At 38.5% G+C, this 25774-nt stretch overlaps 1 long non-coding RNA gene across 1 annotated transcript; it reads right to left on the bottom strand.

The window, feature by feature from the left end:
- Positions 1-7371: 7371 nt before the first annotated feature.
- LOC137175772 (uncharacterized) lies at positions 7372-15216 on the bottom strand. Its single transcript, XR_010925711.1, has 3 exons — positions 15147-15216; positions 14774-15052; positions 7372-7878 (listed from the first exon to the last, which is right to left on the bottom strand). It is a non-coding gene; the product is annotated as an uncharacterized lncRNA (long non-coding RNA).
- Positions 15217-25774: the final 10558 nt, after the last annotated feature.

Here is a 25774-nt window from a genome sequence, read left to right as displayed (position 1 = left end):
ATTCTCAGTTGGAGCCTACTTTGCATGTTATGCTGTTATATTAGAGTTAACTAATGATGAGTCAGCAAATTGTTAGCTAGTGAACACATTAGTTTGCTATTTAAAGAGAAAGTTCAGCAGTTCAAGGGCAAATCTTGCCATCTCTGGCATTTCAGGGAAAATGTTCAGTGTTTCTGCAGAGAAATTGGTTGCATAAAACTTGCTAGTAACCCTGCTGGACTACTATAAAAACATGGTGGTGCAACATGGCGGGCTCCATGGACGAGGACCTGCTCCCTATGTAGATGTAAAGGTCTCATTTTAAGGTAACGAAAACACAACGATTCTTATTTTCATGGGATCATACACTAATTAAACATACTTATGAATATTATATTCCATTTCTGCCAAGTCCGTTCCACTAGATGCCACTAAATTGCTGCACCTGCACTGCACCTTAAATCTTTTGAAATGCACTGTGCTGTGTCTGGTGGGATTGACTAGACTGGAATCAAGCCGTGACACTAACCATTAGTGATGCCCCCCTGAATACTGGCTCTGAATTGGAACCGGTTCTATAATTCTAAGAACCCGGTGTGTTTTTAAGGTTGATTCTTTTATCAGTTCATTTTTACGTTTTGGTGTAATATATTATCACACTGCAGCCTGTCCTCTCTGTCTTCTCCACTGCTCTCTGTGTCAGGGCTCAGGGGCCTGTTTCACAAAGATATTTTAGACTGGTCTGTAGTGTTAGGCCAGTCTTAATTTTGATCATAGGTTAGTCTAATGCAAGTTAGACTGTTTCACAAAAATAAAGACTGACTAATTTTAAGCCAAAAAAATTAGAAACCTTACCCCCAGGTTAACACAAGCCTAAAACCCATGTTACCATGGTAACAGTCAGTGACACCAACTGACCAGTAGCACCTAACAACAAAGAAGAGGAAAAAACATGGCTCATAGTTTGTGGTTTACTAATATTGTTATGGAGAGAGCAATGAGAAGGGAAAGAGTTTTTAGAGACCACAGTAACCCCCTGGAAATATACAGCAGTGAGGACATCATCAGTTGTTTTCATTTGCCCAAGGAAACTGTCCTGAGCCTGACTGAGGAATTAAAAGAAGTACTGAGCCCTGCCACATTAAGAAGCCACAGCATTCCAGCTCTGCTACGGGTTTGCAGGTTTGAGACTCTTGTCTCCCTTTCCTCCATCCTCTCTCCTGTCTGATCACCTGGGTCCGTTTCTCCTGCTCCCTGCCTCTCCTCTGCTGTCTCATCCATACCGCTCCAAGACAGGGTCACTAGGAACCGCTGTTGACCCTACATACTGCACTTTCCAGTCCACTATCACTGCAATTTTTTTCCATATCAAATTTATTATTTATCTATTTATTTTTTATTATACTCTTTGCTGAATTTTGCAAGTAAAATGTCCTTGTAATTGTTGAATTCTTCCAAGGACAAACATTTTTTGATGGGGTAAACGCAGCTGTTGACTCCACATACTGCACTTTCCAGTCCACTGTTGCTGCAAGTTTTTTTCCATATCAGAATTTTTATTGATTTATTTTTTGTTATACTTTTGGCTGAATTTTCCAACCAGTTGTTTCTTTTAATGATGAGGATAATGGTGCTGAGAATAATATGATTGCCTTGTATTGATTATATTTATTATCTTACACTGATGGCTTCTTATGTATTGTGTTGTTTTATGTAGTGTAATTGTTGTTCTGTGGTTGTTTTTTTGTCTACCTGCCCAGGTACAACAGTTGTAAAAACATAAACAATAAAAAATAGAAAACATGAACATGGAGCAGTCACTTCAAGCTCTGATATGCCACCAAACTGGATCAGAGAGTAATGGGGAAAGTGAATTAGCCTAATTAGTGATGAGGACAGCCATATTGATGAAAGGGGGGATTTCCTAAAGACGATTTAGCGGGTTGTTTAAGAGACTGGGCAATACATTTTGGTGTTTCATTGATTGCTTTGTCTTCCCTTTTGTTTATTCTGAAAGCCCATCACCCATCTCTCTCGCAAGAACATTACTTAAAACACAGGCTTGCCATAGTGTTGCTTCCTTGGCAGGTGGCTCATTCCATTATTTTGGTATACAGAATATGTTCTGCTGAACATTTCAGAAGCTTACATCAGTTGTTCTGAGTCAGTTTCAAATTACAATTAAACATTGAAGGTCTTCCAATTTTTAAAAGTTCAGCTGTACAGTCCTGGCCCATTTTGGGAATACTCCAGGGGTGTAGTAGAAAACCTGTGCTGATTGCTCTTTTCTGTGGGAACTCAAAGCCTCAGTCATTGTCAGAATATCTGAAGGATCTGGTCTGTGAGTTGAAATCAATGAGCAGTGGATTTGTTGTTAATAGTAAGACCTTCTTGACTATGTGCTCAGTAATCGGTGAAGCTCCTGCAAGAGCCTTTTATTAAGGGTATTAAGTCACACAATGGATACAGTGGCTGTGATAAATGTGTACAGTCAGGCTTTTACATTTAATAATCACATGACATCCACAGAATTTAATGCTAGAGCAAGAACCGATGTATCTTTTTCAAATGCAGAGGATGAAGACCACCATGTAAAACATTCCCCATTTTCTGAAACATCTGTTCATATTGTCAGTGGATTTCCACACGACTATATGCATTTGCTTTGGTGTGGTGCATCATCTGCTTGATTTGTGGATGGGCACTTACGGCAAGTTGCATTCCCGTTTTTCATCCAGTCTCTTTCATTTCAGGCAAACTGCTTGCTCTCAGAAGCCCTTGATGAGAGTTTACGATGGAAGGCAACAGAACATGGGCAGTTCTTATTTTACACTGGTCCAGTAGTCTTGAGGGATGTGCTGACGACTGAGGTTTATTAAAATTTCATGCTGTTGTCAGTGAGTACATACATTTTAGCAAGTCCAACATATTGTTTGCTGTTAAATAACTTTGCAAACACACTACTTATATCATTTAATAAGCATTTTGGTGAACTCTATGGTCAGGGTTTTTTTAGTGTACAACATACATGGTTTGAGTACTTAAGCACTTGATTCAACAAGTTTAAAGATTAGGAAACTTTGAAAACCCACAAAAAATTTGAAATGCTGCGCTCAGATGGACCTGTTCCACAAGGCTTAACAGGAATCGTCTCCCAGCTTAAAGAGCTGTCAATAGATGAATTTGTCATCAACTCATCAGAGGGAACAGACGTATCAAGATGAAAAATAAGATATTCTTGGCTCAGAACTGTCTTTAAGGGTGAGGAATAACTTAGACATATCACAAATTTGTTTGACTATCCCATTGACTCCACAGATTTGGGAATTTGTTTTGTATCAGATCTGTCACCAAATCTGATGTGCTTCAAGTTAGATACCAACGTCCAGAAGTGTGCCCAGTTACCTTTGGAGGCTGTTTTTGTTGTTCTTCCACTTCTTCATGCAGACCCATCCTAAATTGCAGTCTTAACATATCTGGTGTGGTAACAGTCATTGGGGCTGCTGAATTTTGGATATGCCAAGCTTTTTATCTTGAGGAAAAATGATCGACCATTTATGTGCAGATCAGCATTGACTATAGCGGTGACAGTGTCAAGCCTGCTTTCACTTATCTCTCTAGGTGCGTATCCCATATTTATACTACTAATATCTTGGATTTGGAACATGTATTAATGAATATGCATTTAAATGAACAATATGTAATTTTCTGCCGCAGTGGTCTCTCAATCAGAACAATAAGAAGTGAAGTGGCGTGGGATCATGAGAGTTGTTGTCTTCATTGTTAAACAACCACCACTGCCATCATTGCAGTCACCTTCTCTTAGGATTCTTTCAGTGTTTATTGTTCAGATGGTTTTTACCAGAGCTGAATTATCCGCAGAGGTCTCCTCCTCTCCAGAACACCTGGTGATTAATACCAATAAAAACACTGAATAAAGCAGTTCCACATTAAAAATCAGTGTATCCCCCACACTGCTTGGCAGACACATGACGTAGGTTTGAAAATTGTTGGAAACATTTGGGATAATGTAAGTACACAACTCAACAAAATATATAGCAGAGGTCTGGTCGTTTTTAGACATTTTAATGCAAAGTTACATATTGAGCCTTTAAGCCATCATTGACTTTTTAAAGCACTTAGGGTGATCATAAAAATAGACTTCTAATTATATGAATTTGTTTTCAGTTAAAAAAAAGAGTAAAGGTTACTGTGTTCATATTCTTGAAACTAGTAACTTTATGCCTCTTTCTGATCAAGGCCATTTTTCACATTGTTTAGTTTCTGGAAACCCAAGAGGTGGAAGTAGTACCAGCACAGTGGGTTGCAGATGAAATCCGTCAATGGCCAGCTCACTACAAATCTGATGAATTAGTAAAGGCCATACGAAATGAACAGCCTGGACACATGTGGGATGCGTTTAGTATCTGGATTTTATATACAGCTGGTACGCACATCACATATTTACTGTTGGGATTCAGTAATTTAAAAATTCATAATCCAATGATATTTCTAGCAAACTACAAAACCACTCATCTAATACCTTCTCAAGCGGAAACCCACTCTGATCTTCAAACAGCAGAGGAAGAGGACAAGGATGACATCCCCAAGCAAAAGTGAAAAAAGGCAGTAAGTATTAAAGTATTACTACTGTTGTTGTAAATAACTTAAGTATTTGAACAAATATGTTAAAAAATACTATTCAAAAAAGATGCACAGAAGACTGGTTTTATTATAAAAGGTTAGTTTAACCAAGACAAGATAAGTCAACAGTTGAGTTTCTGGGAGGTGTCATGCGTTAATTTACAAAACAAGGAACATGGCACCAGCAAGGCCAGAAGCATTTCATTTTATACTAGCAAAGTAAATGTATTACTTTAAGACCTTTTAATGCAATAGTTTAACTAAATTTAAGGCAAATTTTTCAATAAAAATAAGCAATAAATGTGATAATGTAGATTGTTTCAATTTGACAACATAAACATTCTAAATGGCAAGTTAATTGATTGTTGCTGTGCTGCTAATATCAGTAACTGAAAGGAAATAAACTTGGGCCCAAGCTGTTCCTTAGCAACACAATTTCAGTGAAATCACTGCATATGCATCAGGGCTGAACAATTAATTGAAATTTTATCAAAATCACTATAATATAATCGTTATAATAGCATTTCAAATTCAATATTTGCATGCTGCAGAGATGTCCTGGCCTAAACACCATATTCTACAGACTTAGGAAAACATCTTTGTTTGGTACAGATCCTCACAAAAATCACAATCAGTAACTCACAGGCAGTAACTCACCCTCACGACACCTGGCGCTGCACCAAGACCAATCGTACTCTTTTCTCTATACTCACACTTTTGTACTCTGCCAGTTGTGTGTCACGCCATAGTTCACAGCATGACATCACAACACCACAGCTCCATCCCAGAACTTCAGAGGGCCTTAATAAGAAAAAAATCCACATCAGCTTGATGTGCAGATATAAGGAAGATGGTTCTGCAACAACATCAGTGCCAACAAAATGTAGGATAGCCCACTACCTCGTCCCACCCTTTCCAGTATTGATGACAATACATATATGATGTAATATGTGTTTGATTTTGTTTTTAAAGATGACTTTTGGTTTTTGCAGTCCTTTGGCGAGATGTTTTGAAACCTATAAAAGTGATACAATTTACAGAACAATTACAACAAGGTGCCATAAAAACAGCAACTACAACAAAACAAGAATTCTCAAGACATAACACAAGCCATGCAGGGCAACAGGAAATAGCAAAGGATCAGTACAATAATACAGCACTAAAATGTATAGAATGAAGACAATAAGACCATCCGTCAAGGAAAACCAATAGGCGAGAAAAAAACATGTTTGTGCCTTTTGTAAATGCCTTTTTGATAGAAGAAGAGACCTGGATTGTTTCTGTATCCCAAAGGGTTCAAGAACAGTAAGAACTTCAGGGTTTATACATAGCTGAGCATGAAAACTGGGTGCTTTTTTAGGGATGAGTGATGGACAGGCCTTTTTCCAAACTTAAAAAAAAATGTTTTGATGCCTAATCTCTTTGAAATGAGTTATATGCTAGGGATATTTACACATGCTGTCTCATTGCTTTCACATAAAAACTTTCATTGAATAAAAAAGGTCAGCTTTAGCTGCTCCTGCAGCTTTAACACAGATACACACTGATGTCACTGCTCCTGATCAGTTTAGGATGGTTGAAACAGTAACAGTAAAATAGAAGAGAGGCCTGTCCCCTGCAGGATGAAATGAAATCCTGAGGCAGCCAACTTGACAGCTGAATCATTTGAAAAATAGCAGGAGGGCAACGACTCTACAGTCCCTGTGGGAGTTTAGACTGTGGGAGTGCTTTAAATCTCTCCCTTTTTCTATATCTCTCTTTGCTTCCTCTTGCAGATTGGAGATGAAATCACAGATTCTGCTCACTCCCATAAAGCTCACTGTCTGACTGCAGAGAGCGCCTGCCTCCTCTGTCCACCTGCAGCATCCACACACACACACACAACTCTGCCAGCCTTGCATTCAAAGTCTTTGTGACCAAAAATAAAAAGCCTGTAATCATTTGAGTGTGTTCTCAGCCACAGCCTCAGCCTCTCCACAGTCGATAATAATCCTCTGTGAATGCTGCAAACATAATCAATATTTTTTACACCGACACGGTTCAATTAATCTCCTGCCTTATTGCACGCTCTGCTTCTGGGAAATAATAATATCCCGAGGAGAAACTTGTAGGCTGCGTGTGTAGATAGATAGATTCAAAGAATCACAGTGAGAAGCATCGTTCGCTGGCACGATAAACTCACAACTGTTGCCCACTCTCTCATTCAGAAAAGATGCCCCGCTGATTCAGTGAGAGCCTTGTGGGCAGATGTGCTCCACATTGGATGATGCCAAGCACATTTGGCTCTCCGCAAAACAATCATGTAAAGTCTTTTGGCATGTGGGACCACGGGGTGTTTTTTTTCCCCATATTCTGCATACACATTTAGCTGGAGTTTACCAAATTGGTTTAGAATACAAGTAAATAGCTGTGGTTTAATTACTGTACTTTGTATATTCAAACTGTAAAGTATAAGGCGGCTGAAATAAATGTTTAACAAGGCATTCAGTTTCTTTCCCACAGTCACAATCAGCATGGCTTTATTGGTGGAACAGGTGAGACTGTCTTCACTAGGAAAACAACAGCAGTAGTTGTGTGTACTAATGATTAAAATGAAGACTTTGAACAAGGAAACTTTGGATATAACTTTTATCTGAACCAAAAAAATCCTGAAATAAAAGTTCTTTCTTAGTGTTTTATTGGTGGTTTCCAACCCATCTTACAGGTGCATTACCACCACCTACTGGACTGGAGCAGTAGATTAGCAGGGGAAAAAAACAGGCTTAAATTCTGTTATGCTGGTTTCTTTCAAGTGGTTGATGTTATATTTAAATGTCAATAATACTGGACCAAAGAGTAGAGCGCAGACATGGAGGCGTTGTAAAAGTTCAGACAAAGGCAGTTTATTGTGGATGTAACAGATTCTGACTGGGAAGCGGGGCAGGCATTGATCAGTACCTGAACCAGGGCAGGTAGTGGAATGCAGGTGGTGAACAGAGTCTTTGGCAGACCAGGAGTCAAACAAGGCACAGAGCTGAGCAGGCAGACTAGGGGGACTGGAGGCGATGACTCGGAGGCACAGGTAAACAGAGGATTAGCCAGAGTAACACTACGGAAGAGAGTAACTTCTTAACTAGGAAAGTCGGCCAATGTGTCTATACCATGTAGTACATGGAACAATCTGGCGGAGAGTGGAGTGAAGGACTTGGGTTTAAATACTGCAGGCCTCTGATGAGTGGATGAGCAGCAGGTGAGCTGTATCACCACGCCCCCAGGCTGAAACACACACACAGAAACAGAGACCAACAGGGGACAAACAAGAATCAAGCAGAAAACTGTGGGAGACAATAGAAATGAGTGAGAGATTCTACCTAACCGTAACACTTGGATTAAAAGAGTGTGTACTTTCGACAATGCCTTTCCTAGCAGACTCCTTAATGCAGTTTTTGATTGACCAAGATAAAGCTATCAACGGTATCACAGTCTTAAGTGGCAGGAGACCTCTCACAGTTTTAAATGTTGCTGTTGGGTGTTCCAATTTAGGTATTAGAAAGTATAATTCAACCCCTCATCTGAGATACCCGAGAGATAGAAAATACTCTCTCCTGCTCAAAATGAATTACTGACCTACTTTTCTGAGGTGTTTTAATACAGTGTCTCTTTGTAATCTTTGCAGTGTTCCTTTTGAATAATTATCCATACAACATATTTTTAAATGATAGTTTCCCCATAAAATAAAATAAAAAAATAGTAACAACAAGCATCTAAACCAATATTTATGTCTCCACAGACACAGGAATGAGTGCAAAAATATTAGCATCCTTCCAGCCATTTGTCAGTGAGAGGCAGATTAATGGCATCATACAGTGTTGGTCAGCAAGGAGAAAATGTTGTACTTAATCAGGGTTGTATTGATACCTTCCCCACTCCACTTTATCTAGCAAGTGGCTCTCCCTCAAACACTGAAACATATACTGTACATATACAACTGTCTCTTTCAGGTGACTAAAACCTACGGAAGATGGTGACACACAGACTCTTCTTCCTCTTCTTTCTCTCTCAAACACACTTACTCATGGTAACAAGCAAAGGTCACCTTTACTGCTATCAAAATGGACTCTATTCAACAACTCCGAATAATATCCAAGTATTTGAGAATATCTCTGAATCACTCTTGAATGCAAAACTTGACCTCTTGAATGCAAGACTCTTACTATTGTCTGCACCTATTATAGCTTATCCTTTAACACATTTCAATTTAACTCTTGTATCTGTAATGATTCCTTAAGTGTGGAAAGCAGCACATGTACTGCCTCCGAATAAAGGCAGTGACACCAGTGATCCAAATAACTAGTGCCCAATCTCCAAACTGTCATGTTTACTTAAAAACTTAGAACTGGTCATCAGTAATCAAATGTGTCACTTTCTATCTGAGCATTGGATTTTAAACTCCCATCAGTCTGGTTTCAGACCTGGACATAGCACTTTGACAGCAGCATGTAAGGTAGTAAATGATATAATCTGTTCTCTGGATAAGGAGTGTTGCATTGCCCTTTTCATTGATTTATCTAAAGCATTTGACACAGTGGATCATACTCTTTTAGATCAACTGTTTTTGACACAAATGCATGTAACTGGTTTCACAGTTATCTTACTGGCAGAACTCAAGCAATAGTTGTAGACGGTCATCAATCTGACCTCCTTGAAGTTACAAAAGGGATGCCACAGGGCTCAATACTAGGTCCTATCCTGTTTACGTTGTACATAAATGACCTGGGCTCATTGATTAGTAACAGCTCTATTCATTATTATACTGATGACACAATAATTTACTCATCATCACCCTCTATTGACAAAGCTAATTATAAAGTCTAAGTTAGTCAGGTTTTTTAGCTATTCAAAAGGCCCTTTTACTGAGTCCAGATTAATTACATGTTCTTCCCAAATGAAAAATCCTCTAAATTTTACCATTATAACAATATCTGTGACTCAAATTAGGTCTCAAAGTCTCATGTTATAAGTAACTGGGTATCTGGCTAGATGAAAAAATATGTTTTAAAACTCTTCTTGAGGAACTGACAAAGAAGCTTACATTTCAATTGGGTTTCTTTTTTAGAAATAAGCAGTGCCTCTCAGCAATAGGTTGCAGATTGTACAGGGATCAATCTGCAACCTGTGTTTTTTTTTTTATCAGTGTTTGACTATGCTGATGTAATTTACATGCATGCTGCTGCCCATACCCTCAAGCCCATAATCCTGCTGTGTATCACAGTTATCTTAGATTTATTACAGGTGACAGTTTTAGAACCCATCATTATATCCGCCATGAGAAAGTGGAGTGGACATTACTTTCCACTTGAAGGGAACAACACTGTCTTTTTTATTTATAAAGCAATCTTAAATAAGCTACCATTTTATTTATCATCACTTTTAAGACTAGAGGACAAGAATGTATTACCTTTGATATCCCATATATGAATACAAAACTGGGAAAAACTGTATTCACCTACTATGCTTCTCATGGGTGGAATAAGCTTCAGGACTCACAATTTTTAACACTAGAACATTTCAATATGTTTTATATAATGAATATGTCTGTTTTATCCCTGTGTAATTGTACTTACATTACTGTCTTTTACTGTGTTCTTTTTGTATTTTATAAGCCATTTGTCTTGTGTTTGTGTTGTATTCATGTTTGGTATATATTTTATTAAGTTATTTATTTATTTATATCCATAATAGTAATAACCATCAAATTCTACAAATAGTACAGATAAATAATATTGTCATCATCATGATTCTATTATTATGTATAATACTGACAACAATAATGATAATAATAGGTTCATCATCTTTGAATAATAATGCATGCAATAATTGATAGTCCATTATTACATAAATTATTCACAGCAATCAAAATCATAATCATCATTCTATAAACATGTGTAGTAATATTAATAATAGTCTATATAATATTAATATACAACATCATCCTTCTGATGTCAATAATGGCCTATGTAACAGCTTTCATGATAACTATTTCTATAATAATGATAGAAAGTGATAATGACAATAACAATACTCATCATCATCGTGATAGATAGTACATATGTAAATATAAATAATATAGATAAACAACTTATCAATACATCCTGATATACTATTTATCAGGATGCCAGGGCTGACCCTGGAGGAACAGTGGACCGCCACGCCATCCACCACTCCTCCCCAGCCAGCCCCAGCACCCTGACAAACACAGATAATTATTACTATATCTATCATAATGACAGACAGTAATAATATAACAATATAGTAAAACTAGTATACTATATAGTATAAGTAATAATAATACAATCAAAACATACAAATAAAACCAAAACAACAAAAAAGAAGAATAAAAGAAAACTTTGAGTAAGTCTAAAGCTAATTGAAAAACAATCCAGTTTTGATGGCGGTAATGACTGAAAAACGATGGTTAACCTAGTTGTGTCAGGTAATGAAGTATTAATATGGGGGGAGGTGGAGAGAAAGAGAGAGAAAAAAATAAGATACACACATATAATAAATAAAAGAAAGGACTTAGGGAAGGAAGGGGGAAGTAGATAATTAGCTTTGTAAATGAGTGTTAATGGTTGAGGTGTTGAGGGATTAAATGTGAGACATTTGGCAGTGAAATGTTGAGTGTATGTCATGTATATGCCTGCATGTGTATGTATGGGTAAGTCTGAGTATGGAGATGTGGCTGGTTTAGTGGCATTTGCTAACAGGCAAAATGGAAATCAAGATTGAGATTGGTGATAAATGGAGTCCAAGTTTTCAAAAAGTGTGACATTTCTCTGTGACACGTTTTCTTAGAAAGGCAGTTATTTTTTTTCCATTGATATATCTTCTGTGAGAAGATTTAACCAATGATTGATGTTTACTGTTTGTTTGGTTTTCCAGTTTGTAAGGATGACTTTCTTGGTGATAGCTGTGTGTATTTTGTGTGTTTTGGTGGAAGTTCACCTGAGGATAAATCACCAAGTATGCATCATGAGGGAGAGTGGGGAAAGCTGCAGCACAGGATTGAGGAGAGCTTTTGTGTTACCTTAAGGAGTGGAGGCCTAGAGTGCATTGTGAATATTCGTCTTTGTTGGAGACCCATTTTAAGCATTTTGTTTTCAGTGACGTGTGTTCTATGGATTAATTGTAGATTTGTATTATTTGTCATTTCAAATACATTTCTGCAGAGCTGTGTTCAGAGGTTGGTGTCAGAGGGGAGAGATAAATCTCTTTCCCATTTAGCAGTTGGCAGGTGGATGTTGTTATCTATACTAGAAATTCATTTATATAAATTTGAAAGAATTTTGATGGATGTAGAATATTTCATGATCTGTTCTGCTGGTTGGGGTGGTTGGAGTGGATTACTTATTATTTATTATCTATTTTATTTTTAATGACTGATTGGATTTTTAGGTATTGGAGAAAGTTTCCCCCTCTGAGCCCATACCTCTGGATCAAGTCTTTAAATGAGATAAATGAGTTGTCTTGAAATAGATGATGGAGATGTGTGATTCCTTTTTGCTCCCATTTGTTGAAGTGAAGGGGAGATTTCTCTGCAGAGAGGGGTGTACATTCAAGGAGTCAGTTGGGATGTTTGGTATAAGATTGATGGTTTTACACTTTTGTTATATGACTTGTTTTGGTCATGTTTTTGCAGGGCACCAGTGTAAATGAGAATGTTGCTCTCAGTTGGTTTCCCCTGAGTAAATAAAGGTTATCTTTCCTCATGTGTTTCGATCTATCCACACACACACACATTGTGCTTCTGCAGGGGTTTAGCAGCCAGTCTAAGTGTACTGTTTGTTAGGAGGCTTTTAAAGCCTCCCCAGGTGGCTGTTCCCTGCTGTCTGTCTAAAAGGTTCTATCATCGCCACACAACCTCACCTCCACCATCAGCTCTTACAGTAGGCTGTAGTAGTGTATATCTGTCAGCCCTGGAACATACTGCCTGTGTCCAATACAAAGAAGCATGTTTGTGTAATGACACAGCCACACAGCTTGATTTCCTACCTTCCAGACAGCAATTGCTGGTGATTGTCAAAGTTGTATTCTAGTTCAGACTAAAAATCTCTTTTGTTGGTGCTGGGATTTGAAAGTCAGCTGCTGAGAAGCATTTATATAGAGACAAGAAAGGTCACGGTGGAAAAGATTTTGTCTGAATTTTCTGACCTTTCTATCCGGAGGAAGCTCCAACAGTAGCTGCAGACACTGGCTATGACCACAGTGAGAATGTTGCGGTCTTTAATGTAGTTGGCTATGTTGTGGTCATGGTGTGTAACTCAGCTAGTTAGTTCTCTACACTGTGTTATGACTGGCTGTTGCTGTTATTGTCATTGTGACAGTGTAACAGTTGCTATTACAGAGATTATGGCTATGGTTGAAGGTTGTGGAAGATATTCATTGAAGATTCCCTCTAGATATGTTTTAAGATATATAAACATACTCTGCCTGGAATAATAAAAAGTTCAGTTAACTAATTACTCATTCTCATTAGAAATTCCGAACCTTAATATGCCAGTACTTTTTCATTTCAAAAGTTGAACTGCTGGACACAAGATGTCTCCTACTTCACTGTAAAGTCCATTCTCAGTGTATGTGCACTAGGCTTCAAATTTCCACATCACACTTGTGTAAACCTGTTGTGATGTCACAAATCATGCTTGTAGGTACACACCTTAAACTTCATCCAAGTGAAGTAACAATAAGCAAAACACATTTCTGAGTGGAAGGAGACTTTGAAGTTGCAGGAAATCTGAGCATTTTATGTTACTGAAAGCATCAAATAACAACTAAAATTCACAATTGTTTTGATTTTTCTCACAGAAGTCCAGATACCAGGACAGTAATTCATGTGGGATGGAAATAAAATCCATGAAATAACAAGCACAGAAACAACTAATCCAGGTTGCTATGTCAACACACAAACAACACGGGACACAGTGTAAAGGTCACGCAGAAATCTCACAGTCATAAACCATATTTGAGTTCAACCCAACAAGAAACCAAATGAAAATTTGTGCTGAACACTGATGGAGTGTCAATAACCTGAGTATCAATACACACAGATCCTCTCAACAACCTCAAGAATGACAAAACAAGCTCTGCATTGCACTCTGTACCAGTGTGGCACAGAGAGACAGGGGACGAATTACCAATGCAACAAGCAGTTAAACATTAAATGTGCACTCCTACAGCCTCAGAAGTACAATTGGTGTAGGTGACATACATTGCTGCCATGTCACAACTAATTAGAACAAAAACCCACCCATTGCTCAGTCCCACAAGTTTGTTTTGTATCCAGTTCTGCTGCACACAAATCTTTTTTCCCCATCAGTTGGAATAAAATCTCTGGAAGTTTTATGGTGAAAAATTTGCCAAATATAAGGTAATGGTTCTGTACTTCACTGAACTCAGGAAGTCACTCCTGTCAACACTAATCATGGTAATGACTGTCAATCGCACATCAAAGGAGATGCTCAAATGGAGCAGAGTTCCATATCTGAACTTGTTTTTCTGTGGCTTAATATCCAATGACTGAGCCAGGAAATAAAGATAATATAATTTAAGTAAAGACAATAAAACACTGAAGCAATTTACAGCATTTGATGACATATACAATAGTTTATGGTGAGCCCATTAGGATACAAATTCCAGTTTTGAGTTTCCTGTAGCATCTGGCACAAGTACCAGGTTCAAATCCTGGCAGAAGTAGCTTTACAATGCCTTCATTGCCACAGTCTTAGCTGCCAGCCAGTCTGCTGGCCACTGTAATTACCATAACAATCCCTCTGTTACAGCCCCAGCTATAACTTCACTTACAGCTGTCAACATTGCCGCAAGTCATGTTTTAGAGTCCAACCATGGCTGCAGCGGCTGCAAAGAGCACGCCCACTTCAGCTATGGTTGCAGAAAAAGTTTCAAAAGCAATTTAGGTTTTCAGAAATTTTCACTGTGACAGTTCTCACTTTTGTTGTCAGAAAATTGAAACCCAGCTGGCAAACAATAACCCATCACTGATTTTGTGGAAAGAATACTGTAAATGTGTTCTTGCTTTAAAATTCACCATTCAGCAACTGGAACACAGGTGTCACATTTTAGAGCTCAGCAATAAGGAGTGTTTTATCCTTACCTCCTGGAGACAACATCTGCAAGTTGCTTTTTGTGACAGACTCAGGAAGGACCCAGACACAGGACAAGGACAGAGTGGTGTTGGTTAAGAAAAGGTTCAATGCAGGGGAGTTACTGGACTTGGAGCTGATGACGGAGAAGGGGATCCGTTGGCAGCATGAGAGAGAGAGAGTGTAATGGAGGTGTGTGGCAGGGTTGAGTGTGGAATGAGAAGAAGCATGGCTGGCTGGGGGTAGCTTAGAGGCAAGGAGGCAGCTGGCAGGCAGGCAGGAATGAGATCCTGGGATGGGAGACAAACAGGTTAGAATACACAATGCATCTGAAAACTTTACACAAGGAATTCACTAACTAATTGGCCTGGAAACGTTTACTACCACTGAGTTGAAACAACAATCTGGCCAAGAGTGAGTGAAAAACCGAGGTTGATATACTGGAGAGGAGATGAGCTAATTGAAGGCAGGTGTGCAGGGAGAGCTGGGAGAGTGAGGAAGGTAAAGCACACCAACACACAGACACAGACAAATAGGGACAGACAGGGTAGCACTGGAAACACAGAGGAGGGGAAAAACACAAGAAACACAAGAATCTGCTGGGGTACAGCTACAGCCATAACAATTTCTCGAGGAACACTGAAATGAATGGGACAAATGCCTGGAAAGCAGGAAATCACTCTCAACACTGAGGAAAATGCTTTGGAAAATATGGTAAAATAGTAAAATATAGTTCATTAATGAGCTAAGATTTACAAAGATATTATAATTGTCCCTTAAATGTCTAACTGTGAACTTCATTTGAGGCAGTGTGCAGTTTCTCTACCATTTATCATTAAGGACACAAATATTACAGTATGTTTTTTGTTAGATGACTAACTGCCCAATTGACAGCCACTGCTAATCTGTCTAACCAGTCATGCCTAATTAGCATGCCTTGTCATATTTAGTGACAGCCACACTAATCCTTTTCCCCTGTTGGCTGCCGCTCCCTCAGGCAGGTCTGATCAAGGTCTGTCTCATCTTCCCATCAGCCCACTCTGCGCTGGATGTTATTGATTGGTTTGCCTGGTCAGGGAGGCATCAGGCGTTATGTATGAGCTCAGCAACAGGCCTCCGACTCTGAGGTCATTCAGGACATAGAGATAAACTATTGTATCTGTGTGTGTGTATGTGTGTAGACAGTATCCATACAGTGCAGAGCTGCAGTGTCCGGTGAGTCAGTCGTGTCCTGAGCAGTCACAGTGATTAATGACTTTTACTCTGTTGCCACACTCTTCTGTATTTCTCTTCTCTTCCTCTCCTGCTAACTCACTTTAATCACTGAATGGTGCACCTCTCTCTCTCTCTCTCTGCTCTCTCTCTCTCTCTCTCTCTCTCTCTCTCTCTCTCTCTCTCTCTCTCTCTCTCTGCATGATCCTAATTTAACCTAACACAATAATAAACTAGAGATGTACTGTAAAATGGGTTTACTATACACTGTGATGAAACATACTGATATTAACAACACTGTCTTCAATTTCTATTACTCTCATTTTCATGATCACCAACATTTTAAGAGAGCACTATGAACACAGCTTCCTAAGCACTTTCATTTAGTTTAATCACAAGGAAGCACCCTTCAACTGGTTAAACAGGGGCAGAGCAAAGCTCCCAGGAACAGTCACAGATGCATTAAAGGTCCCCCCTTTTTACAAGGTCTTTTCTTGTAAACAAACATGTTTCCCATCAAAACTCATTGTGTGTATCATTGTGTGTCTAACAAATAAGTCAAACACATTTCCTCCCTCATAAAACATTTGCAAAGCTGGTATTGACTGAAGTTTGAATCCTGCATTGTTTACGTCCATGTTTATTGGCTTCTTCTTCATCCCTGCCTTTGTTGGCATATTGCTAAATTTCTTGCATTACAGCCACCTGTAGATGATCTGAATAGTGTGAAACCATGGACTGGAATGTGTGTCACATCATCTGCATGTATGCACACATGAATGTGCATCCTCATGTGCATGCACAAAACAAACAAAACGGAGACCCATTCATAATAAAAATGCTCCATAATGCTCCAGTCCACAGGATACCTTAAGAGAGCTGGATCCCAAGATGGTGCATCCGTAATTCTACTGAAAATTGTTCACCAGGTGCACACGGCAAAGAATTCCAGGCTTCTGCAGGAATTTTGTGAAGGGAACAGTGGTACCCAGGGCCCCAACATGGCGAGGGCCCTAAAAAAGCCTGGAATTATAAGATTTTTTATCTGCATTTTTTAATTTTTTTTTTTTTTTTTTTTTTTTTGCAATTTTACTCTTTCTGTTGGCTGAATAAATGGTTTGACACACTGTCTCTTGTATGACAAATCCAAGGCCTGAATAACTTGTTTGATAGTTTGATGTGTCAGATATTTTGCACATCTTTTAATTAGAAACAAACTCTTTCCTATTTTAGTAACCATTCTCTGTACTTGATAATTAATTGATAATTCCCAAAAGTTTGGCTTCTTCGACTTGAATTATTAACATGTTATTTCTGCTAAGATCAAGCTTTGGTTTTGAACTTAAAGAACTATTTGTTCCTATTACAATAGTGGTTGTTTTAGAAACATTCAAAATAGGTTTAGTACCATTAATCCAGTCTACAACTAATTTCAATTCCCGATTGTATTTAAATCATTAACTGCTGTTCTGCCAAATATATTGTGGAATCATCAGCATACATTGAGACATGTCTTTTTTAACACTAGAGGAAGATCATTTGTAAAAAATTGTGTACAGGACAAATTTTTCTCTATATGCGTGTTGGGAATGAATAATTAATTTGCTATTGGAAAAATAGGACTGAATCTGTTCATACACAATTCTTTCCATAATTTTACTCAAAACAGGTAATAAATTTACAGGTGGACTGTTGGATTCAGGAAACAGTAACTTTTTATTTTTTTGTATTGGCACTACTTTGGATTTTTCTATGTTTGGACACATAAATTACATAGATTAATAATATGTGTGACCGTAAATCATTCTTCTTATAAATCATTAACATTAACTGTACTTAAGTGACACCAACCTTCTTAAATTCAAAGCTACACTCTTTTCCTTCCATAATGTGATCTATTAATATATATATATGTGTGTGTGTGTGTGTGTGTGTGTGTGTGTGTGTGTGTGTGTTTATATATATATATATGATAAGTCAGTACACCTTCACTGCATAGTGTTTTTTTACTTGTTTAACTTGGTTGTGAAATAACTATTTAGATGATTTGGTATGTCTTTTGGTTTAATGAAAAATTCCCCTCCAATTTCTAAACAAGATGGGATGGGCTTAGTATTTCCTCTCAATAAATAATTTAAAGTATTCCATAATTGTTTACTATCATGTCTAATTCATTCATTCAATTTTCATAAAACAATTTCTTTTTCTTTTAATTTATTAAAGATTTAATTTAGTAACAAAATTCCTTAGGTTACAATATATTTGCCAGTCAGATTTAAGACCTGGTGAATTTGCTTGATTCCTTTCCATCATATGTTCTTTTAATTCCTTATCAAACCATTGCTGATGGGGTATTGATATTTCTAACAGTAAATTTCTTTAATGGTACATGATTGACCTACAAGTGGCACTAGAAAAGCCTGAAATGCTTCCTCTGGGTCTTTTTCCAAGAACACCTCTGACCAGATAGCATTTTTAACATCTTCAACATATCTGTCCTGATTAAAATTCCAAAATGATCTTTTCATTATTACTTTTGGACCAGACTAAGGAACTTTTGTTTTCCTCACATTTGCGATGAGAATATGGTCACAACAGCATATTGGCACCGATATGGAGTTAGAGCAGAACTCTGGTGTATTTATAAAAATGTGGCCAATACAAGTAGCTACACTACTGCTATCACTCTTCAAGCATATTCTAGTTAGTTTGTTAATGACCTGTGAGGCACGGATTAGCTTCACTTTTACTGGACAACAAAGGGAATTTCAGTCAATGTTAAAGTTACCCATACAATATATTTCATGATTAGTACAAACATGTTCCAACATGTCACAAATTTTGTCAAAATACCAACTGTTAGCTATAGGGGTTTGTAACAACATCCTATCAATGTTGGCTTCAGATTTGCCAATTCAGTTATTTGTACAGGTACGGTCTATGGGAGACAGTGTGTGTCACGTCATGCTGCAATACAGACTATGGCCCCTATGCCAAAATTACCTACAGTGGGAAAACCTTTATTCAACTTTCTCTGGTGTCTGATAGTATAAGTCCCCCAAATGATGTCAGAACCCATTAAAATACAGTCCTGAGGTAGTTCCCCTGGTTGTGGGTCACATAGAGATGAATCACACAAAATATACAACAGTAAAACACTCATCATCCAGATACCTCATGTTTACGTTCTTCCCCTTTGACCATATCGTTGGCTGACAAAATTCAGAAGGCAGGCATGGGTGAGTTATATATGTAACATCTCCATCTATTGGATAAATCCAGTACTGAGCAGGATAACTCAGCATTTGATGCTTTGTGCTGAATGACCACAGCTAAGTGCTGCAACATCAGCATCAGACACACCATTTACTGACCATATGACGCTTGTGTAACACAATTACAGATGTGCAGAGAGAGTAAAACTGTGCAAGGTTCACACAGAGAGGACAGAATCACACATACACGTGACTACATAATATATACTGTATATGTAATGTATACTGTAAGTTTTGTTTAAGTATTTCCTTGTTTTTAATCATGTAGCCACGATAATAAAGACTTTTAAATTTACTAGCTTCTTCAACATAGCAGTGAGCCTTGATTTTGGGGGGAATCAATCCCTTTCCTCTGTCATTCATCATTACAAACAAATATCAGTGTAAACATGTGTGTCATACATATAGATGTTTCATCTAAAAGCTACTATGACTAATATTTTATATTAACAATGACAATGTGTAATGTGAAAGGTGTTGACAACCTACAGAGAATTTTCAGCACCTCTGCACTTCCCTGCAGCTCTCCAGAGCTTTTTAGCCTCTTTTAGCTTGTTTTGGTTACAAGGCCTACAACTTTACTGTTTTGATTCAGTCTTATGGCTTTCATCAACCTGGTTTCCAGCAGCAGCAGGCAGATATTCTCAGAGAAAAAGCTCCTCTGTACACTACATGCCCAGCACCAAACAGTAGAAAACGCAGTTAGAGACTAGCTGGTGAACATAGTGGAGCATTTAGCAGCTAAAGAGATAAATATTTCCCTCAGGAGTTGGTGGAAATCAAATGAGAGCTAAAAGGAGAGTGAATATTGGACTATTCATCAGGTGGATACAAATGAATACTCTCAAATTAATGTTACTCTTAGTCTGCTGGATGTGTGTACAGACAACTGTTTGCTAACAGGTTCGCCAACTTTGTAAAGTGATAATATTTCAGAAGTTGTGTTTTCAGTTTGTTCTGCTGCCCCCATGTGGCCAAAAATCAGTTACTGCAGGTTCAAAGAATGAGATAATAGATTAATTCAGGTGTGTGGACAATGACTGGATCTGCTGTTTTATCTGCACATGATGTGTACATAAGGATTTGTTATCTTAGCCTATGGATTTATTTATCTCAGTAACAACTGCTGGCAAAGGAAGTGTACACAGGGTGAGTACATATGCTGTGTGAGTGTGTGTCAGTGTGTGTGTACGTATGATTTGCCTCATATCAACACAGCGGCTTCATCTACCTTTAAGGGAGTTTATGGTCTTGACAGTTCTAGCGTTCAGCTGCCAGGAGTCTCCTGAGGCAGCGAGGATAAATACTAGGGGAAGAAATGGGAGACGGCACAAAAACAAAAAGAATTTAAATACAGCAGATCAAAAACTGAAGAAATACTCTTAAGCAGCAAGATACCAGAGGATGAAATGTAAAACGGAGATCAAGGATTGTCAGACTGTGAAACTGGGAATTATCTCTGCATGGTTTTCACCTCCTGGGGACTGCTGATCTGTGTGGATACTGATGCTGTTGGAGCTGTCAGAAGGTGAAACAGAGCGCAGATCTGAGCAGATGACGAAAGCCAAGGCCTCGGCGGCTCTGTCGCACTCCACAGACAAGATCCTGGGGCAGGGAGGAGCGGAGGGGGAGGCACAGAGGGGGAGACACCAAGAAGGAGAAGGAATCATTGCGTGATGGCATCACAGCCGAGAAGACGAGGTCTAAACAAACAAAAGGTGAGTGCTGAATCAGATGTTGATTTGTCTACATGTCACATCTGTATGATCTGTCAAACTGTGAAACTCAATTTCTTCTTACTTGTGAGAGATTCAGCATAAGGGAGACAGGAGTTTTGTTGTACTTATTTTAAACATTATTTTTTGTATTAGAGCAGAAGTCAGTCGCATTCCTCTACATGATATCATGAATTCATTCTATGAATTAATATTTTTATTTTTGCATGATGAGTAAAATTATTTGTGATTATTACAGTGCTTAGTTTCACTATCAGTTCAATTTAAGTTTAAATTCAATGGGCCTTATTGGCATGAAAGTTTCAAGAACAATATTACCAAAGCATCAAAATACAATTTGTCCAAATATTTGGACAGTACAAAATAACAATAATATGAACATTAAAACAAGATTGATATATATTAATTATATTACACGTATATATTATATCACCTGCTGCAGGTTACAGGACTGTGGTGACTTCACATGGCTTGCTGTCTCTGGATATTTCGTAGTGAATTTAACAGTCGCATCTATGCGGGGAAAATCACTCTGCAAACATATCTGAGATCTGTTATGTCAGTTGATGAGGTATGATCTCTGGTTACAGAGTTGAAGTGCTGGGAGTTGACTGAACAGTTTCAAGATTCTACATTGTTCAGTTTGACCTACCTGTCAGGTAGCTAATGCTAGCTAGCAGCAGATTAATTGGTGTTTGGACCTTTCTGCTCTGTGCTGAAACTGATTATTAAACTGGATGTAATCTACTTAGTTGAAGCATCTGGCATTGACAGAAAATAAAATATAATGTTTAAATCCTGATCCTTGAGCTCCTCCCAAAATGGATGATCACATACACTTTGCGCACTGACCGTACATGCAAACACATAACACACCTGTGTATAGTATGCAGGCCTAGACACCCAATGTAATACAAACAGAACTGTCTGCATACTACCATATTGGCCTGAATGTAAGACTATATATATATATATATATATATATATATATATATATATATATTTGTGGAGATTACGTTTGAAAAAGTGGGCCTTATCTTATATTCGAAGACAATCCAAGGAAGCATCCAAGGAAGTTGATCTTTTTTGGAATGGAGAGTGTGCCAGTGTAACACCGGCCCCTATAGAGCGTTGCATTCTGGGTTGTTTGTCGTTTTAATGTTGCTCGGCTAGCACGTGTCTTCAAGTCTGTTTATAGTGTGTCTTTTAAGGTTAGGCAGCCCTAAAAGTGTTCGGTTAGCTCAGTTTAACTAACAGGAGTTTCTGTAGGCACGTGTTATGCGTCTGAAATAATCTGACAAGAGTTATACCCTACATACAACCACCTGTTATCACATGACTGAAGATCCATAATGTCATATGATTGCAACTGAAGAGGGCTGTGAGATATGGTCAAAAGCACTGGAAAGAGCTTGTCCTTAAGCTTGGAATATTCTTTGCTAACTTCAAAATACTCAGTCACTTTACAGCAGGATTAAATATGATTTACTGAATTACTTGATTGGAATTCATACATACTTTTAGTCCCTTCTGGCAGGAATGATGCAACAACACAGACATAAACTAAGAAAGAGAAGTTTTTTCCGACAGGCAGAGATGAATTGTGTAATCAGGTGTTCTTAAACCAGTTATTAAACACACTCTGGGGAGTGTGTTTGCATCTGCCCTCTAGATGATTCTCTTTGAAGCTGAATCCAAAATCTATCTCATTAGTTATTCATTGGAAGCTCCATGCTGAATGCACCATCTACTCTAAATACAGTTTGGGGAATTGCATTGTGTGCTGTTGTATGTGAATGAATATGAGCAAGAAAGAGGCATGAAAAGCAATTAGAAAAGAAACGTGTGCAAGAGAAGGAAGTTAGCTATGCATGCACTGACTAATGCACAGTGATTATGTATATTTATGTAGATCATGGTTGGGTAAATGAAATTAAAGTGGCTGAACTTACATGTGAGTGTGTGTTTAAGACTGTGTTTGTAGCTGACAGCAGCCATCATCAGAGGGTGAGAACAACTTTCATTCCTGATTTCTTAGTGGAGCTGGAAACATTCTTGAAATACAACAGAATAAATAAATATACCAGGATCCTACCCCAGGTCTGGATCCAGGTGCGCTCTGTTTGTTGCTTTCGCCCCATGCACAATTCTCCACTGGAGGTTCTGGACGTCTGGACCAAAAAACTTCATCCTTGCCAAAGAGCACAGGTTCAAAACCTCAACACAGATTTGATAGACTGCTTCTTTCCCTACAGCCTGAAGCTTGTCCAGGCGAGTGGCTATAAAAGACAGCAGCTGACCTCCTCCTCCCTGCCACCCTCCCACAGCTGGGGTGATAGACAGCGAAGGGAAACTGTACTCATACTCATCATTCCACTGGTCAGACAGAATATGCTTTTCTGCTAACGCTCTCAGGGATTATGGCAGGGCAGCACAGACTTCCTCTACAACTCTGTTTATCAGCCTGATAGATGTGATGTTGCTGTTCATCTTCATCTGATGGCCCAGTTTGGTTCAGCAGGCCTCTCTGTGACTGGCTTACAGGATGGCAGAATGCAGTGTTTGGGTCCTTATAAAGCTGCTTATAAAGGTTCCTCAAACAACCAGTCCAGCAAGGTCCACTTCCTCAGCTTGTAAGAGGAAAAGCTGTTTGTCATAGCCCAAGCACCCAGCTCTACTCAGCAGCAGTCACGCAGTGTTAGACAGCTTGGACTGCCGCCATACAGCAGCTTCTGCTTACGCCGCAGATCAGCTGTTTGGGTCAGAAGTGCTATTGCAGCATAATACAGTGTGCAGTATGCATAAATTCAGGCCCTCTAATGAGTGTGATGGTGGCCATTTTGGAAATTATTGCTCCATTAATAAGATTTGAAGACTTATAGTAGCTTTGATGTCTGTCGTGTGGACGTTGATTGACAGCTGTGATTGACAGTTGGTTCACCTCCTGCTCTCCCCTGCTCCAGGACTCACACTGAGTCAGACTGTTGTCACAATATTTCACTGTGACAGCTGTGGCTCAGGAGGTAGAGCAGGTCATCCACTAATCGGATGATCGGCGGTTCGATTCCCAGCTCCTCCAGTCTGCATGTTGAAGTGTCTCTTGGCAAGATACTGAACCCCAAGTTGCTCCTGATGGCTGTGCCATCAGTGTTTGAATGATTAGATTCCTTCTGATGGGCAGGTTGGGACCTTGCATGGTAGCCCTTGCCATCAGTGTGTGAATGGGGAATGTGACTTGTGGTGTAAAAAGCACTTTGAGTGGTCAGAAGACTAGAAAAGCGCTATATAAGTACAGTCCATTCATTTACTCAGTTTAACATTATGTGATTATGATACCTGCCCTGTTAGCAGAATTTAGCTAAAGTAGCTAATGTTAGCCCATGCGTGCAGCACTCAGTGTTCCTTGTAAGCTACTGTTAGCTTGGGTCCAAGGTAGCAGGGCGTGTTTCCAGAGCATGAAAGGCAACACCCTGCACTCCTTATTTGGAAGGTCCTGGCTCCAAATAGAAAATATGGTGCTGACCATAAGCTGCAACTCTGGGCTTCAAACCAGCTCCAATGCAAAACAACAGGTTACATAACACTGCACTACATCCAGCTGTATATACAGTCTGTGCTACACAGAATACTTGTTAGTAGATCAATTCATTGTTGGTTTGGCTCTGCACATTTGTTGACAATAAGAAAAATACAGAAAATTGCCAGAAATATCCTTTAATTCATGTTAATACTTAAATGTATTATATATTTGCTCTTTGGTTAAATAGCGACTTGAATGTTTTGTGAATGTCTCTTTGCTAATTAAAATAAAATGGTAGAAGATAAAAGATTTGAAAAGATATTTGGTATAATTTATCTGGGCTTAATTCATCCAGGTATTTTACCAACTCGAAATCTGATCCAAAATGGAACTGGCCATTGGAACCCAACCCTATTCAAGACTTCTTTCAATGTGGCGTAGTGATATAGTAAACTAATCTACCAGTATCAACAGTGTCAGTGAGGTTTATAGCTACATGGAAGACATCCTGCAAAGTCCTCAGACCTTTCAAAACCTTGTAATGATTTGTTTTTGACACTTAATGCATTATTGGTCTGATATTCTTTATGTGTCTGTTCAACCACAGCTGTCAATGTGTTGCAGTTTTACATGTCGCACACCGTTTCTTGACTCCTTCCACTTCCATGAGTCGAACTCTTGACTCCGACTCTTATCAGTGTTTTGGAGCCAGTTAGCCTCATGATGAACCCATAGTTAACAGGGTCTTATCAAGATGTGCTGAGCTGCTCTTCAAACAGAGCAGCAGCAGCACGTCTGTGTCAGTATTATATCACATAACCATATGTGGGGCCAGTTAAATGAACTCTGATACTAAGTGCTTATTTTAGCAGTGGAGGGGTTCAGGAAAAATTATCATTAACTAAAGAAATGAAGTATAAAGTAGGACAAGGTGTCATTTTACCAACAAAGTCAACAACTTCATATCTATAGTACTGTTCTATTGTGGTGTAATACAATAAACCACATACAGTAATATTCAATCAGTAAACTTTCAGGCAATGGATTTATGTTCACATAAAAAAGAGATACTGCACATATAGATACATGACTTGCACACAGTGCTCATGTATTTTCTTAACATATGAAAATATACAGAACTACAAAGCTAATACTGTAATACAGGTACAGATCAGTACTGAACTGTAAAAAAAAAGATCGGTAAAAACATTCACAAATCTAAGTTTATTTATCAATGCATGTATCAAATACATGGTTTACATACTCTTT

The sequence above is a fragment of the Thunnus thynnus genome, chromosome 23 (genome assembly GCF_963924715.1).
Source record: "Thunnus thynnus chromosome 23, fThuThy2.1, whole genome shotgun sequence".
Lineage (NCBI taxonomy): Eukaryota > Metazoa > Chordata > Actinopteri > Scombriformes > Scombridae > Thunnus > Thunnus thynnus.
Note: the sequence above shows the minus strand (reverse complement) of the source record. Positions and strands in the feature narration are given on the sequence as shown.